The 19,956-nt window shown below is 32.9% G+C and overlaps 1 protein-coding gene and 1 non-coding gene across 4 annotated transcripts in view; both read right to left on the bottom strand.

Annotated features, from left to right (window-relative positions):
- LOC122524733 (bifunctional heparan sulfate N-deacetylase/N-sulfotransferase) overlaps positions 1–19,956 on the bottom strand; it is a 324,826-nt gene that overhangs the window by 132,811 nt on the left and 172,059 nt on the right. The window lies entirely within an intron of this gene.
- Trnas-gga lies at positions 19,586–19,660 on the bottom strand. The gene has a single exon. It is a non-coding gene; the product is annotated as a tRNA-Ser (tRNA).

A 19,956-nucleotide genomic window follows, 5' to 3' on the forward strand; every position in this document is an offset into this window, starting at 1 on the left:
CGTTACTAAATAAATAAACAAAATGGAAGATTTCCAATTAAAAGATCGCGAACGAGTTGATCCTCCCACACAATTCACACACAATCAATATCACAATTACCCGAAGATAATATCTGATATTATTTTCGAATCAACAAATAAATCAGGCCTACAAACAACGATTTAACGTAAGTAAAATTAGATCTTACAATGAATTGGTCACAAGTACATAAATAATATTATAATATTCATGATAATTAGATCTCAAATGATATTCCGATGGTACATTATTCGTGAATCATCCTGTACGGAATAATTATGTGTGTACTTATGTATGTAAGTAAATACGTGGGTCGCGACTTCAGCTCGGTGTGCTCAATGACTATATTTACAGACGTGGCTCGCTTAACCGTAGAGACCAAGCAACTCTTGTTGTGTGTTGTACATATGCGTGGATCGGTTAAGCCGCGCTACGTGGGCGCGACGGACGGTAATTGAAGCCGGACGGCTTTTGCGACACTTCCGCGTTGATTGAAGTCAATAGGCGATCCGATCCCGAGCCACGACCGCAGAAAAGTCTACGTCAATGACATCGCGCGTCCGGACCTACACATATATAAATATGTATATGTATATCCATACTTCTCTCTCTTTCTCTATATTATATCGCAACACCTTTGGTAATACGAGACACGTAAAATATTTATCATCATTTTGGAATGTGCATAAGCCGTTGAATAAACCACAGAGAACTAACTTAAACAACATTTCGAATAAAGAACGTGTTTGTACGTTTGGAAAGGTAATGCGAATAATCCCTGTTTATTTATATATGTTACCATCAAAGCCGGAAATCCGCCATTGCTAGCAGTTCCTAGGCATTTTCAACAATGCAAAGCGCATTTAGACAAAGTCGGAAACAAGAATTTTTACAGTTTTTCCTCAGCATTGAACATAATACTTTGGTATCCTATAGAATATCAAATTATTATTTAAGCAACGTTGAGAAAAATACATTATCGAGCAACCGACCCTCCCCCCAACTGCCCACAATCAACCACACCTCGCTCCCTACACACACACTCAAAAGCGAATATGGAGCAAGTTTTTAAGACTGCGCGTGCCGCTATACTATGCGCACCTCTATAAACTGAGAAGATACAGATAACAATTCTTCCTACATTGCCAAAAACCACTTGGCATTGTAGCCAATGCCTAGAACAAGCTCACAATCCCTGAAGGTCTCACTTTCCTTACAACATATATATTCTAATATTAATACATAGTATATTATATTCAATCCTTCTATTATAATACGGATAATCTCCATTCCGTCAAAACCGCTAAATAAAACAGGATGATTGAAATATTTGTGTTATACGACGATCGAGTGTACCGTTAATTGTTATATTTATACAAATTTAGGAAAAAAAAAAAATTATACTGGCTATCAATTCGAATATCTTTTTCGGAATAAAAGCACGTCATTCATCCTTGATCTAAATTTGAATCTTTATTTTCAATTTTTCATTAAAATGTAAAAATAAATATCAACAAAAATCGATTAGCAATTTAGTCAGATTTTATGTATTCAAGCATCGATCCCCAGACTGATAATTAAAACTAATCGGATTTCACAAATAACTTCGAACTAGTTCGATGCAACGTTCGAGCTAACTCGAGTATTCGCCCAACACGACCCGTCATTACCCTTGTAATGCGCGAATTTCATCAATATTTCATCAGATCGACAAAAATAGTACTCCGTTGGGGCTATAAATATATTCGGCTAAAAATTTCAATTGATTTCCAAGAACGTAATATTATAAATCTGTGCTTAATCATTATCGTCAAACTTACTGATATATTAAATTATAATAAATCATGACAACTACGTACAAATAAATATACTTCATGCATACATACATACAATCGCGCGCATCAAATTATTTAACTTTTGCGATGTAAAAAAAAAGAAAAAATAATAATAATAATAATAACAAGAAAGGAAATACCATTCACGGCTGGCTTAATTTTTTTCCACGATTTCTCACGTTTATTCAATATATTTGTAATATGTGTGTGCATGTGTATGCATATACGTACGGCGAGGTGCATCGAACGCATGCGTTCATCGAGCGTAAAATTGTATTACGAGCGTTTCCGAGTGAATTATACTGATTTTAAAAATTTACCTAAGCGTGATCGTGTATTTTCTACGCGCTGTCTCCTACATATGCATTGGCTATTGTTTTATTATATTCGAATAAGCGAATATTACCAAATGAGAATTTCAAAGGTTAATTTTTAAATCAAGGAAAATCTTTATCGGAACTTTACACAGTCTAAATAATTTTAATTATTATTAAATATTATTAATCGTATTGATAAAATCGAAATAACGCGGACGAGCTTCCTCGCTATTGGAAGAACAAAGTTAAGAGGAAAACTTTTAACTAAACGAATAAGTCGGTAAAAGAATTCTAGAATGGTAGAAGAGGGAAAAAAGGAGAAGATGAGAAAAGAAGCATCGAAAGAAAAGAAAATGATGGTAGAGTTCATCGCGATAAACGAGAATGATTTGTTAGATTTTGTTAAGAGCAACATAGATAGGAAGAGGTGGAGTAGGTGGTAAAGGAGAAAGGGTCAAAACCAAACAAAAGCAAAGCGTCGTGAAATAAGGACAAATCTAATCTACGAAACTCGAAAAGAGACGTCGGTCAGCAAGAATATCTTGATCGTTCGCAGATCATTGCATTGTACGAAGATTCGTGTACCGTCCCTTTTCTTTCCTTTTTTATCTTTCTCTGTCTTATACAATAGACTGGATAAAAAAGAGAAGCAATTTAAATAAAAACAGGTATATATCTCCTTTATTTATGATTTTACAGGAAAAGTAGTCAAGACAAAGTTACGGTATTTAAGAAAGGGTATAAGTAACGGTAAAACAATTATTTTTTTAGGATCATATTTCTAGGAAATTCCTACTTTATATTCTGTATTACATTAAATGAACTAGTTTGTAATTCTGTAGAAAGAAAAATTTCTATGAAAAAACCATTACTTTAGAAAATATTTTAATATAAATATTACTAAGAGAGAAATCCTGTACCAATCACACCATGATAGTTCCTAAACAATATTAGAATTAAAAAATACTTCTTATATAAACAAAAACAAAATAATAAAAATTATCACGAATTAAAAAGTACGATAACTTTATTCTAAAAACTTTCATTTCGATAAAATAATAAATACAAAAGATATTAACGTGTTCCAGTTGAAATGACTTATCCCCTTAATAGTAGGTCAGATGGGACGATCTAGTTGTTCTTCTTCAACTGTAACGTATTAATCGTAAGTCTTTTCATTCGACGATAGGAACAAAGAAGAGAAAAGCAAGGAGTGTGTTTGTAGAGTAAGGGAGAGAGATACTGAATCGCTCGATTGCATCATCAGTTACTTAAGAGTAGTAGAGATAAGACGAGACGACGATGTTCCACTCTCTTGACAGTGTAACTCGAGCGTTGTTGGTCCATCGTAATACCTTTAAATAGAAACGTACACATGCGATAAATTGTCTATTCAGAGTTTCCCTCCCACCCTCCACACCCCCGCCAACCACTTCTCTCGCTTTCACTCTTTTTCTCTATCTCTTTTACTTCAAGCACCCAAGTTTCTTTCGCGATTCTTCGATAACGGATATCCGGTTTGCAAGTTCGACGAGTTCGTTCTAAGAGTTCGTTAGAAGTTTCAAGAGGGTAGAAAGAAGGAAAAAGAGAAACCGGAAGAGGGTGGTTTTCAGATCCTCAAGGTTGCTGACCGAACAAGGAACCAAAATCATGAGAAGTAGAGAAAGAGCAAGTACAAAGGAGCCTTTGTTCTCAACGAATCTTGCCCGGTTTAATAGCGAGCCCCGGCTATGGAACGGCCTAATGACGACAATAACGATGGTAATTCCTCCGATTATCCTCCAACATTGAGAAGGAGGATGTACTCGATCCGATCACGAACTCTTTCTTCTTCTCCTTCTTCTTCTTCTTTATCTTTTTTCTTTTCTTTTTTTCTTTTTACCCTTCTTTTTTGTTTTCGTTTTTTTTTTTATATCTTTCTATCTTTCAATCCATTTCGATCGTTTTTCGATAGTTCGAACCATTTTTTTGTTCTCCGTTCTCTCGAGATCAGAGAGAAAAGGGATTTTAAATATTCATACATTTAAATATATATATATATAGTAGTTTTTTTATATTTTATCGGATTGAATGGGTGAGGAAGAAAGAAACAGAAAGACCAGACACATGAACATTTTTTTTCGATTTTTATTTTTATTTTGTCGTTTTGGATTTATTTCTTTTTCTTGCTTTTTTTATTTTCTTTTTCCCTTGTTTTTTTTTTCTTTTTTTTCATTATTTCATTCACCCTCTCGCTTCATCCCCTATTTCCTCGGCACCCGTACTACCGTTTCTTCCTCCAACAACTCTTTCACTTTTTTTCCATTTATGTACTAGCGGTTCACGATAACAGAAGCTTTTCATTGGTACGCCATTGTTTCGCGCGCGAGTAATCCAGTACGTTCAATTGCAGAGAAAGTTCATGCACGTAATGCGTCACGAGAGATCGTGTCAGTGAGGAAAACAGAATGGGCGCGGCAGCTGTGCAATTTTGTCCACGTCGAGAAAAATACGGGATATATACATATACATGCATGCACGCGTTAGCGCGCACACACATACACACATACACACATACGTATAAACGTAAATACATATACGCATATGTACATATATAGAGACAAAAAATGTCACTCTTTCGCACCAACGCATAACCTTTCTACGAGTCCATGCGACAGAAAGAGAAAGAGAAAGAGAAAGAGAAAGAGAAAGAGAGAGAACTACGTTTTAGATTAATTTTTGAGAGAGATGAAAGAAACTCTCTCTCGGTTTTTACTATACATCTTTGCTGTTATATTTCACGAACGTTGCCAATGTAGAAAATTGACGTTAATGAAATTTATTCGAATTATTATTATTATTATTATTATTATTATTATTATTATTATAAGGGTTGCGTGTGCTTATTTCCCCTTTTTTTCACAGATTGTATCCACTTATCATAGGTAAAAAAAGCAAAAAGAAACAAAAACAAAAAAATAAAAATAGACGGAGGAAATAAAAGATAAGGAATTGCTTCCTCTATTTTCTTTTATCTCTTTGTTTTTTCTCATTTTATAAATATGATAATTACGTAATACACATGAGAAGTTGCTAATTCGACGAAACTTCCGAGAGATAGAGAAAAAAGTTTACGAGATGATAGTTACACGCGACACGCAAAAATGTCAACCTTTTGTCGAGTCAGGAGAAAATCGGTGAAAATTTTTTTCATGCAGCACGTTGCAACATATTTATTGTATATGTGTATTTATGCGCGCGCGCGTGTGTGTGTGTGCGCGTGCAGAAAACTGAAATACCTTCTTATACGTATCTACGGAAAGGCGCTCTGTTATGTACTTTTCAACGCCTGTGTATAAATACCTACCAACCTAGTCGAGGAACAAATATTTCGCGCGAGTCAAATATTTAATTTTCACGCCCGAGTTGAAACGAACCGTCTAAAGTATTTTTCTTCGCCTAGGAAAAAAGAAATAGATAGATTCTTATTTTGTCTTATTCAAATTTGTTCAAATTTTGTATAACAATGATATGGAAACAATCATTTTTGCATTTCAATAAACGAAAGACATAATACTTTCTTGTTTATAATTAAGGTATTCTTTGAAAAATAGATTTTCAACGGTATATTTGGAACAATTGGTATAAATTATAATAAATTGTTGTTTAAGTTATATTAAATATAATATTAACTTAAAAAATAAAACAAACTTCCTATAAATAATATAGTACAGTGAGAAAAAATAAAGAAAATTGTGAAAATAAAAATATATACGTAAGTTTGGTTGAAAAGTTTTGAGAGACTAAATACAAAAATATTTTCTTTTTTTTTCTCTTTTTGTTTGAAATAAAAGTTAATTCGACCGAAAAGAAATTGTTTTTATATTAAACGCGAAACTTCTCAACCAACCCAGAAACATATTTACTATACTTAATTATGTGTAATTTGAAAAAAATTACTTATATTAAATTTAATTAAATAAATACAATGTTAAATGAAAAGGGTAATAATATAAACGTAATTTATTTGAATATATATTATTAAAACATCGAATACTTTATTCATAAAAGATTTTTCGTAAATTTGTTCAGCGACACGTTAATGAGCATCGATAAACGATATCGTTGCATACCTCAAACGAAGGGAAATACCTGGCCGGACGATCGGGCAATGAAAGGCAACGATTCTCGAATGACGACAGGCGCGTACGTAACGCGTATAAATTATACGAGCTTGCTGAATAGATCGATTTTCCACTTGTTCGAGTAATTAGCCGTTCCGAGATCGCACGGATAGCGTATCGCGTGCCTCCGATTTGCTTCTTCCTATTCGACGAGCGAGCGACGACTCGTGAAACGGTCTCATTAAAACGCGAACTCACCTAAAGTGACCTTTCTCTCTTTTTCTTTCTCTTACTCTTTCGTTAATATCTCTCTGGCATTCCAGACAACTTTATCTTTTTTCTCTTTCAGGGAAACTAATGATATACCTTTCCTACTTACTAGTTCTCCTTCATAAACGTTTCAAATCGTTTTGATGAAAATATTTGTTAAAATATATTCAAACAAAAATGAATTGTTTAATAAAGTCCAATAAAAATTAACCTCCTTTTTTTTCCCTTTGAAAAATAAAAATTATAGAGGAGAGAGAACAAAGGGTGAAATTCATTTATTTCCATAATTTGAAATATTGCGAAAAGGCATACGAATGTGTATATAAACATATTAATTAGTACTTTTAGTAGGAATAGGATTACGTTAAGGTTCTATATAAATACTATATTTTATATACTGATAATATTTTATTATAAAATATCAAAATATAGGAGGCAACGCAAAAGGTGGAATTTATTTATTCCAATAATTACGAATATCACGAAAAAACACGATAACCATATATTAATCATTATTTAAAATATAATAATTGTAGGATTGCATTAAAATTCTATACGAACAGTAAGTACAAAAAGGCATTTTATTATAAATAAAAATATAAAAAAAATAAATATAAATAAATTAATCCATAAATAGAGAAAGCATTTGAAACTGTTGCACGAACCTCTGTGTTACATTATTTCATCTGACGTACCAATTTTCCTTACGGCCTTGAAAAATCACTTCCAACGCTGCTGAAGAAATTTCAATTGGAACAAAAAGAGTAGAAAAGAAACAAGCAATTTCAGACAATTGAAACGACCGCCATCAAGTTTAAGTAGATACGGATATCTAATACCTTAGAAGGAAAATGGCTAACTAAGCACTTCGCCGCAACTGTTTCCTACAATTTGGATCCTCCCTTTTCCAGTAAGGAAGTTTCTCGATACACTTGGGAATACAGCTTAGTTAGTCGATCGTTAGTTCGACGAGTAATCTTCTCGAAGACTGACTTAACTCTCAGCTAATCAAAGTTTTACTAAAACAAGGTCATTCTTCATCTTTCTGGTATCACGTCGTATTTATGTAATGATAATTTTTCCACGTATCCAATCATTTAAACTCGATAGATTTAATAGATAAAAAATGACTAGAATAATAGAATAGAGACGAATGAAAAATAATAAGAAAAAATAAACTCGTGCTCGTTGAAACGTGAAATTAATCATACGTACGATCGGTTAAATATAAGATGTCTTTCAATCTTGCGTGGGTGAACAAGACGATCACAGAGAGTTCAAGGAGAACGAGAGAAACTCGTAATGTTTGAAAAATTTCTTACCATCGGATAGAAACTTGTTGAAATTGAAACATTTTATTATAAAGGATGATTCACAGATGTAAAAGAAACGTTACACGAACTAATGTCTTACGTACTTTAGTTTATAATTAATGGATGATTAAAAATAAAAGTTATCCAAGCGTTTGCCACGTGTCTAAGCGCACTGCAATCTTATCTAATTAATAGGACTTGGTAAATCCGACGAACGCATAATCACCATAATCTTAACTTATTAAGCTTTCACTTTCGGAGCCATTTAAACGTCTTCCGTGTCGAACCCTTTTTAAGGAAGCGTCGTCAACATACGCCACGTGTACCGATAACAATATTCACAATAATTAATTTTATTTGTGAGCTGGCAATTTATTTATTTCCAAAGTAAATGTTGAAACTATAAAACAACAAGTGCTATATAACGAGCAAACAATTTTCATCGAGGCTCGTTTATAAATCATTGTGTATATATATATTGTAACAATATAATAAATAATGTTGCTTGCTATGCTTTCGAAATAATAGGAAAATATTGACAGTTATAGTGCAGTGAGCGTTGCACTTGAGTGTTTCTTAATGACGCGTAAACGTTCGGGGAACATGGAAGTTAAGGGAAATTGGAAATAACTACTAGTCGCAAATCGATCTTCCCTCGCGTAAACGCATATCAGGCGTTAGATTCGTAACGCGAACCGAGAGAGGGATATATAACCGACAAACTGGTATTTTGCCTTAAGCGTGAACCACGACAACCGATTAAGTTTGCAAATTACGCTCGCTCGTGAACACAATCGATCGCAGCTGCCGATTACCGAAAATGTAATTAAATTACACAATGGAGATGATTTACAAGGCCGTGCCAGCCTTCCTGCAATTCTCGATTCTCTCCTATCGCAATCTACTACGTGTATTGTATATGATGAATTTCAATGAAAATAGATGGACGAATTATTTTTATGACTGGACGGATAAAAAGCAAAGAGAGAAAAAAAAAAGAAATTAAATTAAAATGAATCAAGTATTTTCACACTAAAAATCGTTTCAATGATCGAACTAAATTGTCAAAAATGTACACGCATGCACGCACGCACGCACGCACATATACGTGTTTGGCGTAAAACAAATTCAACAAGTAATTAACCAGAAAAAAACTGTTGGACGACATGAATCGAATATTTGGTTTTTTGTTTTGTATTTTCATTTTCGTTGTGTTTCCGGGTCCGAAGTAAACGTGAAACAAGTCGGGCACGGTGCATTGCTCTCGGTCGGCCTAGTTAAATCCAGAAAGTCAATGTTGCAGATCGACGCAGTGGCATCCTGTGTGCTTGCTGGGTATATACACGTTTCAACTATAAATAGTTCGTGGATACGCGTCGGTACGTTTCACTGGAGTCTCTCTTTCTATCTCTTTCCTTTTCTCTAAGCCACGAGTTAGTCGGAGGCAAACTAGTAGAAGTAGTAGTCGCTAGGGGTTTCAGTTTAAGTTTACGAAGAAAGAGAAGAAAATTCTCTAGTCTATATTTATATATCTATATATTTTCAGTGTAGAAAATTTTTGAAGAGTTGCTACGACGAGAGGGGAGGATTTCAGAGAGAAAACGAAAGAACCAGAAAAAGAAAAGGAAGAAGAAAAAGAAATAAAAAAAAAAGAGAGAATAAAAAAAAGGGGTTGAGACCATCGAGGGGATTCTTTTGATTTTACATTTGGAGAGCAAACCATGGTAAGAGCCAATGATCATTCTACGCACACACGTATACAAACGGAAGAAGAGAAGGGAACGTTACTGCTTACAGCGATCGAGTTATACCAGGGCAGGTAGTCGATGAACGCCAGGTATGCGTGCTGCTATCTTCTTTCTTTCTTTTTTTTTTATCTCTTCTTCATCTCATTTTTTTCCCGCCCTTCTATATCCATCTCTTTTTTCATTCTGTTGCTTTGGAACGCGCTGGCTCATGGTATACCCGCCCACCCCCTACTCCCTAACCCCACCCCACTCCCCTCTGTTTCTTTATTCCATCCTTCTTTCTTTCCCTCCCTCCCCTTCTCTCTCTCTTTCTTTTTTCGGTTATTTTTCTTTTTCCGATTTGCTGGACCGAACCAGGGAACTCGTTTACTTCCCGATCGAGGTGATCGCACCGTCCTGCTTGTGACGTTATTCCCTGCTAGATCCAATTGAAGCAGAAGCGGGTAAGCACCACAATCGAATTCGTGACATGGAAAGAGGCCGAACGTAGAAGACTTTCTGGACCGGCTGAAAGTTCCCTTTCATATTATTCCAGAATCCCGATCAAGATACGAAAGTATATATTTATATATATATATATATATAATAGAGAAATTTTCAAGATTAGATAACCTTCGCTTGGAAGCCTATAAAACAAAGAAGCACAAATTCATATTTATTGTTTCCGAATTTAGAACAATGTAGCATAGATAGGTATTGAAACAAAATCGACAAAAATATTTTTCTTTTACTTGATATCAAATTTAAATGTTATACTTCAATTAATCGCTTCTTGCGAATGCAAAGAATAATTAGATAAAGTATTATATTTAATTCTGCCTAATTTTATACTTTAACTGGTCAGTTTAGTTATTCCGTGGAATGACTAATTATTTAATTGATTAAGAGATTTCACTCTTTAACAGTACATATGTATTAGACTGTGCCAAATAAATCGACTATTTTTTTTCTTCGGTCCCATATCAAAATTTCGTTGAGAGTGACGAAAAAAAAATTGTGTCAAAATTTGAGCCCTCTATCTTCATTTTTCAGTTAGCGCTCGCTAAAATAAGAATTTTCGCCAAAAAAAGTTTTTTTTCACTTATTTTTTGGTTATAGACAATTCAATATACCAAATATAAAAAAACCCTTGGTATGGTTTTGTAGGAAATTAAATTCTCTACAAAGATGATTTTTTATCGAACTTAAAAAGTCAACAGCTTTTTTTTTATAGCTGATTAAATTACATTTCGTTCTATAATTTTCATTTTTAATTATTGATGAACACTTATTAAACTACTTCCTAACGAAAAGAACATACTAATGCAATTTTTCTAGGAATATTTATGATCTAAAAAAATAGTTTTTATGCCGTAATGAATGTAAATACTGTTGAGTAATTTATATTCTTTACTTTTAAAATAATGAATTACATGTCAATTCTATTTTTTTTTGTTTTTCACCTTATTGATTCACAAAATTCGGTGAAATTTTTCTGTTTACAGTGAGAATTGCACAAACCTATGATTGTATAAAAAATCATTAGTATTTTAATAGAAATAGATAATTACTAAAAACGAAATATCTTAAAAAATTTTAATAAATTAAAAAAATGATATGCTAATCTTTATTATTGTCTTTATTCATATGTTTTACTAGTTTTAAAGAGCTTACATTTTTTAAATAAACATTAATATAATTATGATAGACACACTTTTAATCTTGTTATATATAAATGAAACTAATAAGATCTTTACTTGAATTATTTTAAAATCAGTTATGAGATTCGAGTAAACATATTACTCACATAAATTTCGTTTGTTACAATTGGGATATTTTTTGCGATGCTCAGCAACAACTTGTAATAAAAACTGTTTTTGTTCTTTATCACAAGTGAGACTATCATTATATTTATCAATTAACGCTACAGCTCTTTCGGCAATATCATTTACAACTTTTATCGATCGAACAATTTTTAAAGAAGCCTTGTACTCGTCATCGAATTCCCATTGATCTACAGGTAAATCAAGAAAACTTGTAGATAAACCGAACTTCTCGAATAAAACCATCGACTTTTGAGTAACAAAATCACTTATATCTTTTGAGCCGAATGATTTTAAATCTTCTTGTTTCAAACATAACTTTCTCGTATTTTCTGTTGTACTCTGTCGATTTTTTATTGCTTGAACCATTTTATCTTGATGGCCGATGGAATTCTTTCATCGAAGAATGATAATGCCACAAGATCTTCGGCCAAGTACCAGAGATGTCTAAGAAATTTAGTTGATGCAGCTTCTTTTTTTAGATTAGCATATCATTTTTTTAATTTATTAAAATTTTTTAAGATATTTCGTTTTTAGTAATTTTCTATTTCTATTAAAATACTAATGATTTTTTATACAATCATTGGTTTGTTCAATTCTCACTGTAAACAGAAAAATTTCACCGAATTTTGTGAATCAATAAGGTGAAAAACAAAAAAAAATAGAATTGACATGTAATTCATTATTTTAAAAGTAAAGAATATAAATTACTCAACAGTATTTACATTCATTACGGCATAAAAACTATTTTTTTAGATCATAAATATTCCTAGAAAAATTGCATTAGTATGTTCTTTTCGTTAGGAAGTAGTTTAATAAGTGTTCATCAATAATTAAAAATGAAAATTATAGAACGAAATGTAATTTAATCAGCTATAAAAAAAAAGCTGTTGACTTTTTAAGTTCGATAAAAAATCATCTTTGTAGAGAATTTAATTTCCTACAAAACCATACCAAGGGTTTTTTTATATTTGGTATATTGAATTGTCTATAACCAAAAAATAAGTGAAAAAAAACTTTTTTTGGCGAAAATTCTTATTTTAGCGAGCGCTAACTGAAAAATGAAGATAAGGGCTCAAATTTTGACACAATTTTTTTTTCGTCACTCTCAACGAAATTTTGATATGGGACCGAAAAAAAAAAAGTCGATTTATTTGGCACAGTCTAATATGTATATATATATAATTCCAATACGTGACAAATACAAACGAATCGTACGATCAATATTATATAGTGTAGATAATTATTGCGATTTTTTTGCATATATAAAAGCTAAATGATAAACAAATATTATTCTCATTTCATCCATACAAAAATAAACTAAAATAAAATAAAATAAAATAAAATAAAATAAAAGAAAAGAAGATAAATATATCGTAGCGTAGAAAAGAGGAAAATTGAAAAGGTCACCGTACCTAATGAATACGACGAAGGCTCATTTTTCTTTTACCAACGACACGATAAGACACGGCATTGCTGCCATCATCGAATTTCTTCAAAATGGCAAGAATGAAGAAGAAAAGAAATAGGCCAGAAGGCTGGTTTGTTCGTTCGTTCTTTCCTTCCTTCCTTCCTTCCTTCCTTCGTTCATTCGTTCTTTCGTTGGTTTTGTGTGCGAAACCATCGAGCAAACTAGGTTTGTCGTTTGCGATAGCGTCTTAGCCGATAAACGAGCTGCATTGTCAACGACGATCGTGAGGATGCTATACGAGTATTACCGGCAGTCTGCCAGAGGCATTATTCCTAGCTGCCTCGTCCTTTTAACGCGGAATGCATTAGAATACGCTTAATTATCATGCACGAAGCTTGGTGCAGATAAACGCGTCCCTCCTCCTCCCTCCCCCACCCCCCTCCCCACCTTCCTCCTTCTTCTCTCCTCTCCTCTTTACCTCACTCCCCTTATCACCTACACTCTATAATACTGTATATATCTATAAAGCTTGTGGCTCTTTGTGCATATATGTATATGTGGTCGTGATCGTGGGTATTTCTCTGTATGTGTGGGTGTGTGTATACGTGTGTGCATGCACGAACGAACTGCACGATACCGTGTCCGCGACTAGTCGATCGATGATCGAGCGAATCGCCATATGCAAATCCTGCCGGATGGATCCTGTGTCCCCTTGCGGAGCCAATTAGTTAGTCGTACGACGTGTTAATCAAGACCAATGGAGCATAACGATATGTTATCTTTTCATATCGATTTGGATTTGCTTCGATTCATAATAGTATATTTTATTTGTAGTATATTAATAACAAAAATTTAATAAAGTATTATATTTAATTCTGCCTAATTTCATACTTTAACTGGTCAGTTTAGTTATTCCATGGAATGACTAATTATTTAATTGATTAAGAGATTTCACTCTTTAACAGTACATATGTATATATATATAATTCCAATACGTGACAGATACAAACTCTTTTCTACGCTACGATATATTTATCTTCTTTTCTTTTCTTTTATTTTATTTTATTTTATTTGTGTATGGATGAAATGAAAATATAAAAAATTATCTCGTCAAATGGCAATAAGTTTTTCTCTTTATTCTCTGTGTTCTACGTCATATCACGAAAATCGATTTATTAATAGTAAAGTCTTCCTTTTTTTTTTCTTTTCATAATGTTCTAATTTAAGTCAGAATTATGCCAAGTATTAGGGCGATAGACGAAATGTTAAGTTGCTTTATTTTTCCGTGTTAATTCGTACATTTGTTTAAATTATATTCTTATCTATCTAGGAAATTCTCCAAGTACGAAATAAATAGCAAACGCAAAGCGACCTCGTAGCTCGAAATATATACGTGTTATAAGTTTCGAAAGCATTTTGTTTTTCTTTTTTCTTCTCTTTTTTTTTCGAAACCTCATTTTACCATCCTCGAGAAGTTTCTTCCTACTCAATTTCCGTAAAATCGGTATTTTAGAAAGAAAATAAACGTCCCGCTGCCAGCCACGTGAAACGTCCTTTCAGATGGTTCGTCATTTAATATAAATAAAAAAAAGCGGAAACAAAAAAAGAGAAAAACAACCGTAAAGTTTGAGGAAAATTTGCTATGCTGGTATTACACCCACTTAAAATTAACGACGAACGATGATATCTTAACCTATCGATATAACTAAACCGCATTATAATGTAACGTGCAAAGATCGATCGGAGATCGTGAGTTGCGTCATCTATAGGTGGTAAAGGAGTTTAAGAATAAAAAAAGAAAAAGAAAAAAAAAAAGGGAACGGTATCCAACGATTATGGCTTTAGGAACAGACGCGCCTCCTTCTTATCCGCCTAGTCTCCTTTTAAAGGCTACATCTGCAGCACAAACGATGCATTATTATCGTCAACCCGCACCCACCGTATTCGTTTTAATACCTTTTATAGCATCTACTCGAGGATGATGGAAATTATGGTGCAAGCTAGAGCACGAAATAGGCTGGTTCAAATTCTTTCTCTCTGTTTTTCTTCTCTTTCATTCTACATGTATTTTACTCGAGGACAGGTAAATTTCTGATAATATCGTTACGAAACATAAGAGAAAAACAAACTGTTCTCAAACTAGCTAAAGATTTTAGATCAAATCGTTCGCATAATTCCAAGAGATGGGAAGTTTTTGAAAAGATATATCATTTTGCTCTTATATTGTTGGAATATTTGAAGCTACTCTACCTAACTATCTAAACCCTTACCTAAAAGCACGAGATGAATTTATCGAACAACCACCACCACCATGCCATCATTGCCACCATCATCACTACTACTACCACCTTCTTCTTCTCTTTTCACATGATTTCATGAAACTGTCATAAGATAAACGTTATGAGAGAGAGAGAGAGAGAGAGAGAGAGAGAGAGAGAGAGAGAGAGAGAATGGCACAAAGACAAAGGAATTTCAGGAAGTCGGTTGGTGCATGGCTCGCCAATGGCATGCGAAGTCACGTCGAAGATTCTCTTGTAGATCCTCTCTCTCTCTCTCTCACGGTTCCTTCTACAACGATAGTTACTTCTCTCATAAAGCTCATCCTACTTGGATGCATCGATAACGAGATTTCTGGAAGTTTCACAATAATAACTCATTTAATAAGACGATGCTCGACGATCGAACTTATCCAATTTGTTCCCTTTCGAACGAATACTTTAAATTTTATTTTTTTTAGATTTATTTCTCTCTCTCTCTGTCTTTCTCTCTCTTCATTTTTCTTTTTTTACTAATTTTATTTTCCCGGAATAACGACGATTGTTTTTCTGCGTTTTATTTTCTTAATTAAAATAACTTCAAGATTCCGAAAAATAATAAATATTTATCTACTAAATGTGGATATATATTAGTCAATAACTTATGCAACGCTAATCGATATTGCAATCACGTTATCAATAATTATTGGACGTAAATAATGAATGATAAATGGAAGCTACGAACGGAAGCTGGCAGGACGACGAAATGACCTCGATTAGATATTTAATATATTGGTATTCTCGATAACGACAATCGGAATCTTTTAATCGGTATGCCGAACAAAGTCTTTCTACAGAGAGTTATGCTTCTAAATAGAAATATCGTTTATATTTACTTTCATGTTATCTAGTAGTATACTGCGAAAAGAAGTTTATTGAGAAGCGAAGAGATTCATAAAGAAATCATTCGACATTCCACGTGGTTTAACGAGCTAAGAATCTTTCTTCAACTCTTTCTCAAAACTTTCGTTTATTTTATTCCCCCATAAGTAAGTCAAATTTCTAATCTTTCACAAAATTATTAATTATCGAGTTGGCCAACAAATAATATGAAAATTTTCTGCATAAAATGGTCACTGTGATATTGAATTTTTAATTAAAAAAATATCTTTAATATCTTGTTTTTAAATAACGCTATAATACTTTATTATTTTTCAACTATATTTGTTAACTCATATCCAAAAAGTTGGATAAAGTAATTTTTTTTAATTTAATCAATATTTTGTATTTCATATTTAAATAAAGACAGAATATATATTAATATGAAAATAAATTGTATACCTCTCAGTATTTTCTATCGAAAATATAATTTTTAATATCCCACATTTAAAGTATTCGTATAATATTAAAAATTTCAACATTATTTTATTCAAATTGACTGAAAAAACAAAAATCTTATCTTCCTTTTTTTAACATTCTCTTATTTAAACTAGACTTCACTTTTTGCTTTCTCCTTCTCCTTCCTCTTATTCTCCAAGAATAAAAAGAAGAAAAAAGCGTCTCGAAGATGTAGAAATTTTTTCAACATCCCCCGAACTATGGATTCCAAAGAGAACTTCTAAGACGTTGCATTAAAGTAGAACGCGTCGTTTAAAGGTGATCTAACCAATGGAAAAGACGTTCTCGAGACTCCCCTTCTCTCTTTCTATCTTTTTCAACGAGCTACCAAAAGCAGAGACGAGGATCGACTTTGGATTAACTTCGCCATGGCCAATTAAATCGACAGTGGCTTCGTATCCTCACTTACACGAGAGAGAGAACTATCAACGACCTTTTCCTCTTCCTTTTATCGCCTCGTATCCCACCCGTTTATTCTCCTCTTTCCAAAGAATAAAGACTTTTCCTATGCCCTCCGAAAAACAAGATGATTATTAGAAAAACGAATATACAAAAAGGATTTTCTTTATATTAAAAATTTGTATTAAATTCATCATAATATTCATAATAATAATTATTTAGATTTATGAATTAATAAATAGTTGTTGCATAGTTAATATTTAACGAATAAAAGAATAAATGATATTGCAATTAAAAATTAGAACTATTCTGAACATGCTAAACTTTCTAATCAATTTATTATATAATTTTTTTTATATAATTAAATTTTCTAATCAATTTATAAGAGAAGAGTAAACACACGAAAGATAACGTGATGGATAGTAATAATTTATTTTTGCTGTTTTAAAAATAAGACGATTATTAAGAAAACGAATATATTTTATTCAATTTATCATAATATTCGTAATATAATGTTAATTTTAGTCTATGAATGCATAAATAATTGCATGGAAAATAATTTACGAATAAAGGAGCAACGAATATCAAATAAAAAATGAAGACTGTTTTGAACATACAAAATTTTCCAATCGATTTATAGCAAAAATAACATCGAAAGATAATTTGATAGACAGTAATAAAGCTTTTTTTTACATCCTCTGAAAAACAACATGATGATTATTAGAAAAATCTATTCTACGCGATGCATCTTCTTTATCTCAACAATTTTATTAGATTAATCGTAATAATCATAATAATTATTTAGATCAATTAATACATAAATGATATAACGATATAATGATAAACCATTAGTAAAAAAAAGTCCTGCAAATGATGTCAAATTAGAAAATAATTACCGTTCTGATTATGTAAACTACCCTAATTATTTAAAAAAAACGAAATAGTGTTTGAAATGTAACATCGATAGTTTATTTACAAGCTCGTGTTTGAAAGTAATCAAACGCTGCGATACTCGTTAAGCTTGATAATTAGATTGCAGCTTGACCATCTTGGAATATGAGTTGCAATGCATAAGGTAAACGATGGGGCCTTTTTGTAACACCGTTGTAGAACACTTATTTACATACGAGCAACGTTTCCTTTACGAGCCATAAAAGAAGCTTTGGGAGACACCTACGGCGATTTCTTTCTCCCCATTCCCCCTTCCACCTCTTCCTTTTCTCCTCCTCCTCCTCCATCACGTCTTTGTCGTCATCTTGGTCAGCAAGCGAATTCTTTTTAATAAGATATTTTCTCTATCACGAAACATAATTCGCGAATTATAATTGATACCTCGTTATGAAAAAAAAAAAAGAAAAAAAAAAAAAAGAAAATAAGAAAAACAAAAAATTTTCTAAAAAACATCTTTCACATTTTAATACCATCTACTTATCCTTCGGTTAAATTTTGTGCGTTCATCGGGTCGTTAAAATTCTCGTTATGGTTAAGCCATAAGGTAAAAAAAGAAAAAAGAAAAAAAACAGATAGGTAATGAAATTTATATTAATCAGGATGTAGGATGCCGCGTAATCGTTTAATAAAAGTACCAGGTAATCGTATGGTATGCATAAGCGGGACGCTTAATCATTTCGATTACGAGTTTCTTCGTGGTGTGAACGATTAACGAGTCTCTCGCGTTGATGACTTAACGCGTTTTATGAACGAGATTCACGCACATTTTGTATTATGCATACGTTATTTCGTCGAACAGTCAAACCCTACCCCAGCCCCCCCCCTCCCATCTCTCTCGTTTTATCTCTATCTCTCTGTATATACTTATTTACTCGTTTATAAAGAGAAACGAAGACATATACGGTAAAATAAAATCGCTCGTTACGCGATTCTCTGGCGCATATAAGCGGACAGCGAGCAACACGAGCTAACGTGTTTTCTATGTTCACGAGTAGTACCTACTACCTTTATTTATGACGCTAACACACGCTTGTTCAAAGAGCAAGCTCGTAACGATTTTTTATCTACCTTTTCAACGCTATCCCATCATTTGCATTTATAATTTAAAAACGAAACGAACACACACACACACACACAACACAGAAAAGAAAGTAACAGAAGTTGGAAACTTTTGTTTCTCGTACTAATATTCTTAACCATTTGAAACAAAAATGTGTTATCGGTTATGACGATCGCGAATTTTTCTTTTGATTTGTTTGTAGCTACTTAACTATAGAAAAAAAGTGTAGGTAAATTCGTAAATTGATTAATATGAAATAAGGATTTGTTCTCTCTTTCTTTATGATCTATTTCTGATAGATTGTTAAATTGTCATTCTAAAGGTACTTTGTTTTTTAGGACAGACCACCTTCTTCCACACGACTATACTACGATCTAATTAAACGTCACCGCGGGAACTGTCGTTATAGCGACAATCGAGGAAATCCAATTTAACCCGTTAACGAAGCATCGGCTCGAATCAGCCAACGAATCGGCACGATCGTTCGTGACTACGCCAACCACCTTCTCTCCCTCTGGAATACAAAAGTTCTTTTCGAAACGAGATCAAAATACAATTCTTTGTTCGAAGAATATTCATTATCACGTATATCTACATTTGTATTATATTTATTATAAGAATGAGTCGATACACACACACACACACACACAATGGTATTTTTCTATTATATTTGTAGGATTCGTGAAAAAATTGGGCCGTTGGACTGACTGGACCGGGACTCGAACCCGGGTCTTCCGCTTTCCGGGCGACTGCTCTTAACCATTGAGCTATCCAGGGCCCACCGTCCAATCTCCCCACGAACGCCTACTTAAGTTTGGTCTGGAGGTACTCGCATCCCACATATTTATTCTACCACGTATCAGTATTCGTAATTTTTTATTTATCATTCGTTTATCGTTCCACAATGGCGACTACTACTTACATTTGCATCAAAGAAGAGTCGCGAATAGTTTCTCATTGTTTCAAGGTATAACAAAATTTAGTAAAATTCGTACACAAACTGAATGATAAATCTATATAGCAATAGGACTTACAATTAGATTACAAATACTAATGCATAACCAGGTAAAAATAT

Source organism: Polistes fuscatus, unplaced genomic scaffold (genome assembly GCF_010416935.1).
Source record: "Polistes fuscatus isolate 324 unplaced genomic scaffold, CU_Pfus_HIC Scaffold8, whole genome shotgun sequence".
Classification (NCBI taxonomy): Eukaryota; Metazoa; Arthropoda; class Insecta; order Hymenoptera; family Vespidae; genus Polistes; species Polistes fuscatus.